General features: G+C 35.4%; 1 long non-coding RNA gene across 7 annotated transcripts in view; it reads right to left on the minus strand.

The window, feature by feature from the left end:
• The window catches only part of LOC144579174 (uncharacterized), a 331105-nt gene that overhangs the window by 54826 nt on the left and 263164 nt on the right, over positions 1–13115 (minus strand). For all 7 annotated transcript variants that reach the window (XR_013526129.1, XR_013526126.1, XR_013526124.1 and 4 more), the window contains one exon: positions 11940–12019. This is a non-coding gene — a long non-coding RNA (uncharacterized LOC144579174). The remainder of the gene's footprint in view (positions 1–11939; positions 12020–13115) is intronic.

Consider the following 13115-nt stretch of genomic DNA (forward strand, 5'->3'; position numbering starts at 1 on the left):
GACAGATGTTTTGCGTAGCATTTATTATGTTTACATATATCTTAGTTATAAAGCAACAAAGCCAGGAAACCACTGTGAATAAGCAGGATGGTGAAGTTTATAGACCTAATGTAGTAATTAGAGCCACAGTAACATATTTGAGAGAGGAATTTGTTGTAGTTATGTGCTGTAAATGATTTCCCATCACAGTTCTATCTCTTTATGTCACGTTCACTCATCCTTTCACCATATCCATGCCAGATGAGTTTTTTTAAGTTTCAAGCAGAGGGGCCATCCACACCCAGTACATCTCTCAGGATATTCACTGTATTGCTTTGCTCTGCTTTCTCCTTGTTCTCAGCTTCCACACTTGGTTTCCTACCGAGATTTGAATCCCAGTCACTGAACTCTCCTGTATATCGTTGTAATGACTTTCCTTTTACCATTTGGGCTTTAACTTTTCTACCTGGTTATTGACTTAGTTTAAACACCAGGGTTCCAGGCCCTAGGACTTTCACTTCCACTCAAAGTCAGACTGGTCCAGCCCTTCTTCTTATATTAGAGGAATATAGATAAAAATACAGTAAACCCAAGAGAACAGTATTAAACACTATATGATAGACACACATTTTTTAATAGCAAGTTACTCCTATGCTGTCATTATTCCCTATATGAGGACATTTCTAAATTTACAGAAAATACAGTGTTACAGGGAACACGCACAGGTTTAAGAAGAATCCACCTCCAGAGAGGAGATTAGATATAAACAAAGAAATTGAAAAATGTATACAATATTGAAATCTGACTTCAGTTCAACTGAGGACTCCTACTTCTGGCCAAATTTATGCTCTAGCCTGAAACAACAAAAAGGGGCAAAATATTCTTTAAAAATTATTTTCACAATATTGGATGTCAGGAAATGAAAGAAAGTGATCCCTGGAGGGGAAAAAAATGAGAAAAATGAGGTGATCCCTATAATTACTATAGCTCTTATCCTTAAAAGGTTTTATTTTTTTTAATTATGTTTTAAATTATGGTGCAGGTAGGAGAAAGCTGAGCACAGCACAATGAACCATCTGACTTGAGGAGACAGAGCTGAAAGTCCGTGAAGGTGGCTATAGTTCTAAAGGCAATGAACCAGAAAAGAGAAAACTGGACAGAGGAAGAACTCCTAACAGTAGACAGAGACCTCCTCAGTGTTCAGCTGAGTAATGACTGGCAAATGCATTGAGGCTAAGGAAAGAATCCCCCAAAAGGATTAGTGGTAACTGTGCTCAACACTCACCCAAGACAGGCATAGAATAGTGCCTGGTCCTACTGTGCAAAATAGAAATCCTTGTGACTCACTTAGCATTGGGTAGATTATACAGAAGGGTCTTGCGTCATTAGGGAGAAGTATTTTCCTTAAACTAAGCACTGCTATACTTCCACTTAGCAAATCTTAAAGGTAAAATCTAAAGAACCCAAGTTTTTCTGAATAACTTCAGTACATTCCAGAACAAAGGCTAATAATAGCTATATAAATCAAAAGGTATGCAAAAGCAAACAAATTAAAACTCACAACGCTTGAAATCCAATAACAAATTACTAGACAAACAGATGAGAAGGAAAATACAACCTATAATAAAGAAAGAATACAATCAATCAAAATTGACTCAGAATAAATGCAGATGTCAGAAGTAGAAGACAAGGACATTAAAATAGTTGTTGCCACTATATAATCAGACCTTCAAAGATTAAAGTATAGAGAGAAGGATACATTTTTGAGAGATCCAAATCAAAGTTTTAGAGATGAAAGTACAATGTGTGAGTTCAAAATAGACCTGATAAGATAAAGAAAGTTTAGACATTGCTGAAGAAAAAAAAATTAATGAACTTGAATACATAGCAATAGAACTTTCCAAAATACAGAAAAATATTTTAAAAATGAGTCTTTAAAAAAATGAACAGAGCAACCATGAAGTGTGGAACAATATCAAGCAGCCTAATTATGTGTAACTGCAATCACTGAGTTTGGAGAGAATGGAGGTGGCATAAAAGAATATCTGAAGAAATCATAGTCAAAACTCTTCAAAATTTCATAAAAACTAAACTTGTATATGCAAGAAGCCAAACAAACCCCCAGCACTAGAAACTGAAGAAAACAGGCCAAGGCACATCTTTTCAAACGGCTCAAAATCAACGATAAAGTATTAAAAGTAGCCAGAGGGAAAAAGTCATATCACATACAAAGAAACACAAATGAGGACTACAGCTGATTTCTTGTCAGAAACAATGCAAACCAAAAGACAGTAAAACAACATCTATCAATCTAAAATTCTGTGCCCGGGAAAATATCTTTCAAAAATGAAGATGAGCCAGGCAAGGCTGGCTGCACCTGTAATTGCAGCTACTTGAGAGACTTGAGGTAGGATGATCACTTGAGGCCAGGAGCTTGAGCCCAGCCTGAGAAACATAGCAAGACCTAGTCTAAAAATACAAATAAACGAATATGAAGATGAAACGAAGACGTAGGTAGATATACAGAAACTAAAAGAATTTATCACCAGATCTAATGACAATAAATGTCAAGAAAGTCCTTCAGGCAGACAAAAAACAATAGCAAATGGAAATGAAGATCTATTATTTCCATAATAAAGATCTATGGAAAATATAAACAGCACCAAAAATGTTAACAAAATGGGAAACTATATATCTTATTATCAAAGTCTCTTTTAAAAGATAATTAAATATCTAAACAAAAATAAGAGTGCATGGTTTATTACACATTTCAAAGTAAAATACATGATATTTATACTACAAAAGTAAAAGGGGAGAAAAGAATATACTGTTGAAAATGTCTTATACTTCTCATGAAGTGATATAATTTTATCTGAAGGTAGAATGTGATAAGTTAAATATGTATAATATAAAGCCTAAAACAGTGACTAAAATAGTTAAACTTATAAACCAACAACATAGATAAAAGGCAATCATAAAAAACATTAATCTAAAAGAAGGAAAATAAAGAACAAAAACTGGAACAAAAAGAGATAAGACAAATAGAAAGCAAATAGCAAGATAATCAACTGAAATGCAACCCTATCAATAATCACATTAAATGTAAATGTTTTAAACATCTCAATGAAAAGGCAGAGATTGTCAAATAAATTTTATTTTTTTTGAGGCATGGTCTTGTTCTGTTGCCCAGGCTGAAGCATAGTGGCATGATCATGGCTTACTGCAGCCTCAACCTCCTGTGCTCAAGCAATTCTTCCACTTCAACCTCCAAAGTTAGTGGGACCATAAGTGTGTGCCACTACATCTGGCTAACTTTAAAAAAAAATTTTTGTAGGGATGGGTCTCACTGTGTTGCCTACCCTGGTCTCAAATTCCTAGGCTTAAGTGATCCTCCTGCCTCAGCTTCCCAAAGTGCTAGGATTACACCCATGAGCCAGTATACCCAGCTCTGTCAGACAGATTTGTATTTTAAAGCATGACCATATGCTACAAGAAATATGCACTAAATATAAAAAAAATTTAGTTAAAAGAAAAAGTACTGAAAAATATATGCCATGCTAACATTAATGAAAATAAAGTTGGGGTGATAGTATTAATATCATACAAAGTATATTTCAGAATAAAGATGATTAATAGGAATGAAGAAGGTCATTTTATAATTGTAAGAGGGTCAATTGAATAATAATCATAGTATTAGTAAATGCTCCTGCTCCTAATGACAGAGCTTCAAAATACATGGTACAGAAACTGATATAACTGTCAAGAGAAACAGAAAAATCCACAATTACAGTTAGAAAATTTAACACCTCTCTTCTAATTGTTTCTAGAAAAAGTAGACACAAAATTGGTAAGTATTTAAAAGATCTGAATAATGCCATCAGCCAACTTGACCTAACTAACATTAATAGAACACTCCAAAGTTTGGACAAATAAAACTCCACCAAAGGCAGAATACATATTCAAATGCACATGAGACATTTACCTATGTAGATTATATTCTAGGCCACAAACAAGTCTCAGTAAATGTAAAAAGAGTCCAGTCAGACACAGTATATCCATTAATCACAACGGAGTTAAATTAGACATCAATAACAGAAATATCTCTAGAAAATCCATGAGTATCTGGATACTAACACATTTCTAAATTTCTTATACATGAACAATGAAATAAAATGAAATGAAATAAATGGAATTCAGCCTTTTGAAAAAAGGAAAATTCTGTCATTTGCAACATCATGAATGAATCAAGAGGTTCAGAAATAAGAGAAGCCAGACATTGATGGACAAATACTACATAATTCCATTTACATGAGGAATCTAAAATAGTCAAACCTATGGAAGTAAAGAGTACCATGGTGGCTGTTAAGTGCTAGAAGAAGAAACTGAGGAGGTACTGCTTAAAGGATACAAAGTTTCAGTTATACAAAGTTTGTTATATAAGATGAGTAAGTCCAAGAGATCTACTGTATAGCATAGTGCCTAAAGTTAACAATACTGTACTGTATACTTTAAAATCTGCTAAGATGATAGATCTTATGTTAAATATTCCTAACAAACAAACAAATAAATAGAGGATGGGTGGGAACTTTCCAAAGTGATAGATACATCTATGGCATTAATTGTGGTGATGGTTTCACAGGTATATATTTATCTTCAAACTCATCAAGTTGTATACATATATATGTACAGTTTTTTGTACTTTTTGTACTTCTTGTCAATCACAAATAATGTAGTTTAAAAAAAAGAAAAAGCACAAAGTACTATGCTAATTAGTAATAGTAATAATAAGAATAAGAATGATAAACATTTTAGTGTTTCTCTCTTTCCTGCCTCAGCAAAGTAGTTTTACAGAAATAAATTTTCCCTTATTTTTAAAATTAGACATTGTGTGATTAAAAGTAATCTGACTGAGATCAGGACACCCAGGTTGTAGACCTAGCTATGTCAATCCTCTGACTTTGGGAAAATCCCTAAAATCACTCTGTATCTCTCTCCTGATGTGTAAATTATGGTGGTTGGATTAAAGGACCTGTATGGTGTCTTCTAGCTCTCAAATTATAGTATCCAATGAAATACTATAAGCTCCCCTCTGGCAGTAAATTTCATGCATTACACACACACACACCCCCCATGGGAATATATTGGCATTTCTCTTCTGAGTATCAGGAGCTCCTACACATACCACCTGAGTACGTCCCCATGCCCACTGATAACCATAACCAGAAGGAAAGCAGTTAACCCATGTTGAGGCTCCATCAGTCCATCACTAATTGCTAGTACTGGAAGTGTTTAGGAGGAGGAAGGGCACCCCCCCCAAGTCCTGCACAAAGAATTTAAGCAGAGCCACACAAAGACACCCAAAGAACAAAGTGGATGCATCATGTCATCCCACAGAGAAGCCCCATCTCTGATTCTTCTGGTTGCATATCAATTGCTAACCTCAACAAGACTGTATGGCTATGAAAGAGATGGGTATCCATGGCGTTGCAGACAGGCATCATAGCAGTTGAGCTCTTACTTGCAGTTGACACAGGTGCACTGCCATAAGGAGTATCTTTTGACTAAAATTAACAAAGTCCCTTATATATAAATAAGAGGTAGCTAGGGTTGTTACTTTTGCATTTATAAACCATAAAGAGGAAAGCAGATGCCTAAGAAATGAAAAGAGGATAAATCCTGTTCCAGAACCCTAGCAGTTGGATATGATGAAGAACTTGGCTCTGAATACAGATCCCCTTAAGGGCCCTGGGTGAGTACTGGAGTCTGGCTCTTTATATATGCTGAAGATTCATTATAGTACTGACCATAGGGCTGAGCTGTGGAACATAGATTAAAAAGCTTATAGTGTGATACTTTAAAACTTTTAATCACTAAATACAATTGAATGGGGTCAACAAACTCCACCTTGCATCAAATTCTGTTTTATTGCTGTGTCCCACCTGTGGCTCCAGTATGGATTGATACAATGTCACCACTGAAAAATAAATTTCAGAGAGTGATCTCCACTCTATACTCAATGTGATTACTAGTCCTCTATAAGAGACATTTCATGCATAAAGATGCCAGAGCATTAAAAGTCTCACAGATAATCTCTTAGGGCATATAGCAACTTATGCATTTAGGATGAGGGTCCCAAGATCCCTCTATCATGCCTTGTTACAGAAAGCCAAAGTGACGTGCACATTCTGTGAGATTTTTCTCCCAAATCTATGTGGATGGGGCTGCCAGAATGCACACAAAGCAAACCACTGTGTCATCCCTAATTGGCACAACATAAAAATGAATGTGGATAAAGGCTTGCTGGAAAAGGGCAGGATTCTAATAATCTCCCATTATTCGGGGATGCCTCGCCAGCCGGCCAAGCCAAATCCCGGCACATTCTCAGCCAGTTTTCATCTTTGGGGCTCAGTGAGATGAAAACAAAGGGATTAACCCGGATTTCAGATTCTTTCACATTTGCAGTTCACATTCAGTGTTCCCAAACCTATCTTGGGCCTCCTCACTCCACAGACCTGGGACTAGTGCCTGCAAATCTAAAGGGAAACCGGGAAGAAGTGGCAGGTGAACTTGTACTGTCAGAATGAAAATATTCAAAATGGGAGCAGAAACTTAAGAGGATCTAACCTACAACAACAAATCCTGTACACAAAAGAATTTTATGCCAAAGATACTTATTGCAAAAATAAAATCTCAAAAAATTAGAAACACAAATGCCCCCAAATTATGATTAATAAACTGTATGATATCTGTCCCATGAATCCTTTGGAAACATTTAGTTTATAATTATACAGAAAATTCTTGGATTAAAAAGGAGATGTAGAATGGTAAATATACAACATACAGCACATAAATGAAACAATAAGCAAATATATTGACAAATTTAAAACAAAATCTGAAAATGTTAGAACTTAACAGTGGTTCTTTGGTTGGTGGGAGAGTGGCTTTATTTCTTCTATTTTATTTTCTAAAAAACATGTCCTGTTTTTAATGAAAAATAAAAATTTAATGTAGTTTTCAGCCAAGTTTTAAGCTAAAGACTAATTAAGCTTTATATATATTTTTTATATATATGAGCTGTATTTCAGCTGGCCTGAAAAACTCCCAAGATGCCTGACATTGGATATTGACTCCTAGGACTACAGCTTCTCCCTCAGCCACCCAATACCTTCCCACAATAAAAAGAAACAAAATAACTAAGAAGATGAGGTTCCTCTTCAAGGTACCAAGACAATATGCAGTTGTCTGCAGACATTTTGACCCTGCTGGTAAGCCTTGGTTTTTAGAGTGTGAGCACTTTTGAAATAGCAGTATTTGGGGAAGTGTGCTTTTTGATCAGAATGCTTTTAAGAAGAGCAGCCAATGGCTGGACTGCAAGTATAGACAACCACAACAGAACTGGAGGCAAAGATTAGCGAGCTGTGGCAATCCAAATGTACCTGCCTGCAGCTCATGGGCTGACTTAATGAGCCATTGCAAATTCAAATGACTGAATCCCTCAGTTGCTCTTAATTTTACACTATTGTATCATATTGACACAGCCAGTGAGTCTGATACCAAAACCAGATCTAATCTGCTAATTAAGCTAGCTAATAAAGAGTCTGTTTGAATTCACTTGGTAACTCTGTAGTTGAAAAAATCCTGTAGGATAAGAAAGATTAATCTGATTCTTCCCCTCTTTTTCATTGAGAAGAAATGTGAGTTAGTTTCCAACAGTTGCAAATAGCAGAAACCTATTTAAGTAAAATAAGTGAATTTATTATACAGTTACAAGAATGTCACATGGAAACAAGAAAAGCAGCCAGGCCTCCAGAATAAACTGGAAGCTAGAGGGAATGTACAAGATTTTCTTTCTTATTTAGTTCTGCATCTCTCTTTGTCTCTGCCCCATTTATTTTTCTCTCTCTGCTTTTCTTATTTACTATCTAAAAACATGGCCATAAACAGCCTTATTTACAGGTCCAGTCAATCACAGAACGACTGGTCTCTCTCTCAATTTCTCTTTCTTCTTTCTTTCTTTTGCTCTCAGTCCTCTCTCCAAATATCCATGATTGGGACTCTGATTGTCAAAACTTAGATCTGGTGCCTACCTTGGACCAATCAACTGTGGCCAAAGGATGTACAATCATCTTGTAAAAATCAAAGTTGCTGAGATGCCTGCGTCTACAACCAGGTAGATGGCAAGAGGCAGGAAGGAGCAAGAACAGAAAGAGAAAAAGTATTCACTATCCACAGCATTTATCTGTCCTCACTGATATTTTAACATGTGTGTATTCAAAAACATAGAAATTAAATCTGATAATATATGGAGAACAGCAAAAACATGAAGAATAATGCTCCCATGAAGCTTTCTGTATGAATCTACTATATACACACACCAAAGGGTGACTAAAGAGAAAATGGCAAGGGTATCAGTGAGCATTGCATCTTCATAATTGTAGGACTAAGGCTAAATAACTTTGGGGAGTTTGGTTGGCAGAAGATGTTAATAACATCTTAATTTATATAACAAAAACGTTAGGAGGGAAGGTGACCAAATATGACAAGTAATGTGTGTCCCAATTTCATTGTTTTCACTAGTTTGAGAGTGAAAACAGTTAAATCTGAAAAATCAATACCAGAGAAAAAAACTTACTTGATATAAGAAAATACTAAGAAATATTATTTAACAGCAAGTCCTCACTTATCCTCATCAATAGATTCTTGGAAACTGCAACTTTAGGTGAAATTACACATAGCAGGCCTTGAATAACACTGTTTCCTTCAAGTAGTTCTGTTATAACATTGATTAGATAAATAAAATTTATTTTGCAAAACAGCATGGTACTTGGTACAAGAACAAACACACAAACCAATGGAAAAGAATAAAGAACCCAGAAATAAGACTGCACATCTTCAACTATCTGATCTTTAACAAACCTCACAAAAACAAGCAATGGAGAAAAGATTCCCTATTTAATAAATGGTGCTGGGATAATTGGCTAGCCATATGCAAAATATTGAAACTGGACTCCTTCCTCACACTATATAAAAAAATGAACTCAAGATGGTTTAAAGACTGCAATGTAAAACTCAAAACTATAAAAACTCTGGAAGACAACCTAGGTAATACGATTCAGGATATAGGTACAGGCAAAGATTTTATGATGAAAATGACAAAAGTAATTGAAACAAAAGCAAACATTGATAAATGGTATCTAAGTAAACTAGGTAAATGATAGAGCTTCTGCACAGCAAAAGAAACCATCAGCAGAGGAAGTAGACAACTTGTAGAATGAGAGAAAATTTTTGCAATCTGTACATCTGACAAAAGTCTAATATCCAGCATATGTAAGGAACATAAGCAAATTTAAAATAAAAAAGAACAAACAACCACATTAAAAAGTGGGCAAAGGACATGAACAGACACTTCTCTAAAGAAGACATACATGTGGCCAACAATCATATTTTTAAAAGTTTGTCCGGGCACAGTAGCTCACACCTGTAATCCCAGCACTTTGGGAGGCCAAGGCAGGCAGATCATGAGATCAGGAGATAGAGACCATCCTGGCCAACATGGTGAAACCCCATCTCTACTAAAATACAAAAAAAAAAAAATTAGCTGGGCAGGGTGGCGCAAGACTGTAGTCCCAGCTATATGGCAGGCTAAGGCAGGGGAATCGCTCGAACCCAGGAGGTGGAGGTTGTAGTGAGCTGAGATCGTGCCACTGCATTCCAGCCTGGCGACAGAGCAAGCCTCTGTCTCAAATAAAAAAAAATGTTCAGTGTCACTGATCATAGAGAAATGCAAATCAAAACTGAAACAAGAGATTCCCTGCCCCCACTCTCAGAACATATGACAGGAATGTGACTCATCTGTTTGGTCACTACCATTGCTCAAACCTTAGGGAAGGGGAAGCATGCATATGAACGGGTACAGGAGCTTAAGAGGGCATATGTTACAGTGCACTTTTTAGCCTTGCCATCTACTGATGGCTTAAGTGTTACCCAGCTCAGTGGCCCTCTGCCTTTTCGCAAGGGCAGAGGACAAGTTTGATAGCTTTCTGTATCTCAAGCTCTTGTCCAGCATCCTGGAATAATCAGGTCACACAGGAACTTGAAGGATGATGAATGCCAGTTTTATTGGGTGGTGGAGGTGACTCTCAGCAGGATGGATGAGCCAAACATAGAGTTGGAAGATGATCTTCCCCTGGAGTTCTGCTATCCAGTGGCCAATTCTCCAACTGTCCCCAGCCAAACTCCTCCCAATGTTCAGATGCTCCATCTCTTCTCTCCTCTGCTGCACCATTCTTCCATTTGCTGTGCACCTCCTTGTTGATCCGAGGGATTAGGGTTTATATGAGTACAGGATACGAGTGCATGGCAGGCCAAAAGGCAACTTTTGGGTGGGAAAACAGGAATGCCTCTTCTCATAGGGCTACCAGTTTCCAGGCTTGAGGGTGGGGCCTTTGCAGGGTAACCACCCTCTTCTACCCAGTATTTCCCTGCCATCTGTCCATATCAAAACCACAATGAGATGCCATCTCACATTAGTCAGAACAACTATTATGAAAAAATCAAAAAATAACAGATGCTAGTGAAGTTGTGGAGAAAAAAAAATGCTTATACACTATGGATGGAAGTGTAATTATGATAGTTCAACCATAGTGGGAGACAGTGTGGTGATTCTTCAAAGCCCTAAAGACAGACAATTACTGGGTATATATCCAAAGGAATATAAATCATTATATTATAAAGACATATGCACACATATGTTCATTACAACACTATTCACAATAGCAAAGACACAGAATCAACCCAAATGCCCATCAATGATAGACTGAATAAAGAAAATATGGTACTTATGCACCATGGAATATTAGGCAGCTATAAAAAAGAATAAGATCACATAGTTCATAGGGCTACAGATGGAGCTAGATGCCATTATTCATACCAAAATAATGTAGGAACAGAAAACCAAATACTACATATTCTCACTTATAAATGAGAGCTAAATGATGAGAACACATGGACATACAGAGTGGAATAACGTACACTGGGGTCTATCAGAGGTTGGAGGGTGAGAGAAGAGAGAGAGGATCAGAACAAATAATGAACAAGTACTAGGCTTAATACCTGGGTGATGAAATAATCTGTATAACCAACCCCCATGACATATGTTTACCTATGTAACAAACCTACACATGTACCCCTGACTTAAAATAAAAATATTAAAAAATTGAAAAAAAAAGAAAAAAATTTTTAAACAAAAGAAATTGGTTTTGTTACGCATTGTTTTACCCTAAGTTGCAGTTTCCAAGAAACTGTAATGCCAAGTGAAGACTAAAGTGTAATTAAACTTAGGAGGTAGAGGCAAAGAAGAAAAGAAAAGCAAGGAAGGAGAAAGAAGAAAGTTTACTATTTTCATCATTTATCAAGTAGAAAATTAATAAATATTGTCCAAGGAAAGAATTAAGGCTATCATATAAAATTGTAGGAAACAACTACAACAAAAGTATAAACCATTCTAATTATCAAAGGAAGCACAAACATAAGGCAGAGAAAGCAGAGCAGGCCATGAAGTATTTTTAAAGCTACAAAAATATAAGCATGAAATAAAATAATCTGACAAAACTAGACTAAGCACATTTGCTATTTCAATAAGAGTAAAATAGTAAGCTTGTCCATTAAACTAAAGTCTTCCACATTCAGTTACAAAGCAAAACCAAATAAATACTGTAAGTAAAACCTAAAACACTAACTTGGAAAATGTGAAAATGAATTTGTATACAAGTTAAATTATTTGCTTATTAAAGAGACAAAGAGGCAGAAATCATGATCATATTACCACACAATTGAATGAGTAACAAAAAAACACATAAAGTAAAAAAAGAAAAAAAACTGTGAAATAATGAAGAGTACCAGCCAGGCACAGTGGCTCACACCTATAATTCCAGCTATCATATAGATCATATATATCATACCTCTGAGAGGCTGAGGCAGGAAGATCACTTGAAGCCAGGAACTCAAGACCAACCTGGGCAACATAGAAGGACCACCATCTCTGCAAAAAAAAAAAGTTTAAAAAATTAGGTAGGCATGGTGGCACAAGCCTGTAACCCTAGTTATTTAGGAGGCTGAGATGAGAGGAACTCTTGAGCCCAAGAGTTTGAGGTTACAGTGAGTTATGACTGGACCCTGCACTCTAGCCTGGATGACAGAGCAAAATCTGTCTCTGTAAAACAATAATAATAATGGGTACAGTATCAGTGCAGTAATAGTAAAAATACCTATATATTATAAAAAATGGTATCAATATTCATAAAACCCGAGAATATTCCAAGAAAAAATAGAAGTATATTAGAAGCAATCTATGCAATATAGTTAAGTCCATCTAAAAGACATATATTTTTAAATCTACCACAGAAATACAAGCTATGCTTTCTTTCAAGACTCCATAAAAAATTAAATTAGGACACAAAAAGTCAGTAAATTCATTTAAAAAATGGTTCAGATCATAATGTAGTAATGTTATAAACAAAGCCAAAATCAAAAAGTACATCAAAGCTGAAAATGAAAAAATATGCTTCTAATTCAATTTTGTCAGTCAAAATAGAAATTGCAGAATATCTTTATATATTATAATAAAAATACACATCAAAATTTGTAGACTGTATCTAAATCCATTCTTAGAGAAATATTTATAGTCCTAAACATATATCAATTTGCTATACATAAATGATATATATCATCTTACTACAAATACAGCATATATGTATACATGTATATATAGTCCTCTAACTCAAGAAACAAAACAAGCTGAACTATAAAACAAATCTAAGTACAGCAAGAAAACAGATTAATTTAAAAACACTGTATTTGATTAATTAGGAAAATAAGTACCAATTAAATATTACAAAGCTAGTTTTTTAGAGAAAAACAGTAAAATTAAGAACTAAAATAATTCATTCACAGAAAGAGAGAGCACAACAAAACAAGAAACAAAGACTGAGAGAATTCCACTTCTCAATGAGAAAAACTGGAACATGTAGATAAAATACTTTTTAATAAAATCTGTTATAAGCCATTGGATAACAAGATTTGTGATAGAAGGAAAAATCATTTCAGCAAATCTAAATTTCTATACTATCTGTTTACCT

This window comes from Callithrix jacchus, chromosome 14, assembly GCF_049354715.1.
Source record: "Callithrix jacchus isolate 240 chromosome 14, calJac240_pri, whole genome shotgun sequence".
Classification (NCBI taxonomy): Eukaryota; Metazoa; Chordata; class Mammalia; order Primates; family Cebidae; genus Callithrix; species Callithrix jacchus.